The sequence below is a fragment of the Molossus molossus genome, unplaced genomic scaffold, assembly GCF_014108415.1.
Source record: "Molossus molossus isolate mMolMol1 unplaced genomic scaffold, mMolMol1.p scaffold_m16_p_9, whole genome shotgun sequence".
Lineage (NCBI taxonomy): Eukaryota > Metazoa > Chordata > Mammalia > Chiroptera > Molossidae > Molossus > Molossus molossus.
The window spans coordinates 38,522,440-38,526,346 of record NW_023425403.1 but is presented as its reverse complement, the minus strand read 5'-3'; the positions used below and the strand labels follow the sequence as shown (position 1 = coordinate 38,526,346).

Below are 3,907 nucleotides of genomic sequence, written 5' to 3'. Positions count from 1 at the left end.
AGCACATTTGGAGAACAGATGAATAATCTACTCTCCCCTGAGACCTCCCCTAAGATCCCTACCTGCAAGACAGAGATAAATATCCTCAGCTCAAAGGACCCAGTGCATTCTCTCCAGGGGAGAAATGGCATGTGACAGCTCATCAGTCTAACCTTTGATTCTGTTTCCCTTTCCTCTGACTTCCCAGTGAGCCACGGTACCCGAGCCTAAACTCTCCTGTTGCTTCCTCTATGCCCTTCCTCCTTTCACTATCCTAAGTGTGTTTTGTTGTTGTTTGTTCTTTTATCCTCACCTGAGGACATTTTCTCATATTTTGTTCAGCTAGAGTGGGAGGGAGAGAAAGAGAGAGAGAGAATCATCGATGTGAAAGGGACACATCAAGTGGTTGCCACCTTCACAACCCAACCAGGGCCGGCGACAAACTGCAACCGAGGTACGTGCCCTTAGCGGGAACCGAACCTGGGTCTCTCTGGACCGCAGGCCGATGCTCTAACTGCTGAGCCAAACCGGCCAGGGCATAAGTGTGTTTTTTCTGTAGCCAATACATTCTTGCTTTGCTGCACATTGTCTCTTGATTGAAATCTTCCCTTCAAGAAGAGAAGAACAGAAAGATCCACCTACTCTGCTGCCATCTTGAAACCCCTACCTGAAAAACCACTGGTCAATTTCTTAATGATGTTTACATACATCTTATAAAAGTATTTTTCTTTCTTTTTTTTTTTTTTTTTTTATCCTCACCCGAGGACATTTTTCCATTTTTTGTACAGACAGAGTGGGAGGGAGAGAGAGGGAAACATCGATGTGAAAGGGACACATCGAGTGGCCGCCACCCGCACAACCAACCAGGGCCGGGGACAAACTGCAACCAAGGTACATGCCCTTAGCGGGAACCGAACCCGGGTCTCTCCAGACCGCAGGCGGACGCTCTAACCGCTGAGTCAAACCGGCCAGGGCTAAAAGTATTTTTCAAAAATGATTTATTAATTCAAACTCCCAACACTAATGCCAAAATGTCAAGTCAAGCCCAGGCCAGTTTGGCTCAGCAGTTGGAGCGTTGGCCTGCAGACCCGAGAGTCCGGGTTTGGTTCCCACTAGGGGCATGTACCAAAAAAGAAAAAAAAAAAAGAATGTCAAGTCAATTACATGTTTTTATCACTGATTTAAATAGTCACAAATTATAACTAAACCCTAATCTGGGAAACAAATAAAAATATCCCCATAAAAATGTGAAGCTACTAGAAAATCAAAGAAATATTGAAAATAATTGAAAACTCTACCTCTTCCAAGGCTCTGAAATAAATTGTAGATGTGCTGTTTATCCTGTTCTAAAGATAGGATTGTAAATGAAAATGTCAAAGGACAGTTCTCTATAAAAATGACATCCTCAAGCTTTAGTTTTGAATTGCATCTAAAATTCACTATAGTACAGGAGACCTCTTTGGGACAGGTTACAAAAGCATTCACTAGAGTCAAAGAAAAATGCCACCCTAACTTTTCTATTTCAACATAAAGACAAAAAATAGAGTATTATCAGTAATTTATATCAAGCCTAATAGTTTTGAGTTCTCTCCTATTAGAGAGAGATAGAGGATGTGGTGAGACACATATTTCTTCCCTTTAGCAGCAATAAATTTTTATTTGTCCTGCAGATTTAACCAATAACCACAGTTGACCTTTATCTCAATGTATAGCTCGCTGTTCTTCTATAGTAAAATGTACCACGTTGGTAATGATTTTCCTTTGAAATCATTTTAGCTTGTCCAAAGGGCAGTTTTCAAAGAGCAGGAACAAACCCTCTAAGGAATACTTAGAGGCTGTGTAGCCTGCCTTTTATTCTATTCAACCTTTCACTGACAAAGAGCTCTTTTAAACTCCAAGTCTCACGCCAACTGCATCAAAGCGTCTGAAACAATGCCCTCTGCCAGTCATTTCCTTGCAGTGGTTGAAGGGACTTCCTATCATGAGTTGCATGCTTGAAAATAAACCTGCACAGAGAATGTCACTTTTGTAGGACCCCCAAGAGAACTTCCCAGTAAATTCAAATTTATATCATTTGGATATTTTTATGTTCAAATTGGTTAAGCCACATGATATATAAAGAGAGACAGAATATGGTATAAATCCCAAAAGACATTAATTATTCCAAATTCTTAATTAAAAATGTTTTTATCTTTTTCTTAATTAAAAAATTTTTTATTGATTTTTAGAGAGAGAGATAGAAACATTAATAAGGGAGAACATCGATTGGCTGCCTCCTACATGCGCCCCACTGGGGATTGGGCCCACAACCTGGGCATGTGCCCTGATCGGGAACCAAACCAGTGACCTCTTGGTGCATGGGTCGATACTCAACCATTGAGACACACAGGCAGGGCCAAAATGTTTTTTTTTTTTTTTAATGTTAAGTATTCCATGAAAGTTTGCAAGTTCATTTGCACTTCCAAGCCAGCAACCAGCATCTTTTTTTTTTTTTTTTTCCTGGTACATGCCCTTAGTGGGAACAGAAACTTGGGACTCTCTGGCCCACAGGCTGATGCTCCAACCGCTGAGCCAAACCAGCCAGGGCTGAGCCAGCATCTTGTACTTTTCTAGTCCTCTACAAATTTTCGGTTTTTATCCCATTTTATGTAGATATAAAGTTTGTTCTGTCTATAAAATTAGTAAGGACAAATTCTGACTATAAAGAAAGAAAAGTAATGGGTAGTAGAACTCTCTTTAGAGTATGGAAATTTACTACCTATTGTCCCTCTTAAATTAATGAAACACATTGAAAAACAAAAAAGGAAAAATATAAAACCCAAACCTCAGATATTATGTTTCTAATCATGTTCACCTATAAAAGCACCAATTTTACTTTGATTAACTTGTCAGATTAAGGAGATTCTGTCTTGGCTATATGGAGGATTCTGTTTTGTATTTAGCCAAATCATAACTGGGATACAATTCTAGTTGTTGGCAGAATAATATGTACAAATCAAGTCATGATGTCAGAATGACGAAAGCAAGTTTGGGGAGTGTGTCACAGGGCCAGTTTATATAGAGCACAAAATGAGTATGGACATGGGAAGCATGGAAAGTGATCTGTGTGACTTCTAAGACTTGACTTGAGTATGCTGCCTCTCAACGTCCCTGTCTGTTGGCTTCATCAAGTCCAGAGTGAGATGCCTCGTTTCCTGGGGAAGATCCAAGTGTTCAGTGGTGGCCACATTGTCACTGTGGTTGACTTCTGCCCACTTGTCATCTTTCTCAAAGATAATACTCCTCCTCCCTCTTATCCAACTCGTGTTCTCAAATTCCAGCAATGTGATATCAACATGCAATTTGACACCACTTTTCCAAATGCTACAGACATCATTCCGGCATATTCCGGACACCAAGGGCCCCCAGCTGGTGAATTCCCATTTCATCTGCACATAGTAATCAGGAGTCTCGAGAATTTTCCGGAGCAGCTCAGGGACTCCTTCGAGGCCATGGAAGTGTGGTGGCAGTCTGGATGCTGAAGGAACTGAGGATACCATCTCAGGACCACCAGTGCTCACAGACTCCCGCAAAACGGTCCATTCCTCATGATTTTCTTTTGTAACATCTGCTTTAGGTCAGAGCAAGATTCTGGCAGATTCCAAATGTCCCATAGAAATAGCAAGATGCAATCAGGTTCAACCTCATGGATCCAACAAGTTATAGCAGAGTCAGGGCGCTTTTTATGAATAACCTGTGCCGATCTACACTTTTTTCCTACCTTTGTACAGAGTTTCTAGGACACCACTATTTCTCCTCTGCCTCCACCTATTCCATTCCTTCCGTCCTCAGTTCAAGTTAAAAGAGGAGATGCATATAGGGTCTGTTTTGGATATGGGTTAACTATTTGCATCAAATTAAGATATGCTAATGACCACAGATATTGCCT

The 3,907-nt window shown here is 41.0% G+C and overlaps 1 pseudogene; it reads right to left on the bottom strand.

Annotated features, from left to right (window-relative positions):
* Positions 1-3,092: 3,092 nt before the first annotated feature.
* LOC118622354 lies at positions 3,093-3,686 on the bottom strand (annotated as a pseudogene).
* Between the last annotated feature and the right edge of the window lie 221 nt (positions 3,687-3,907).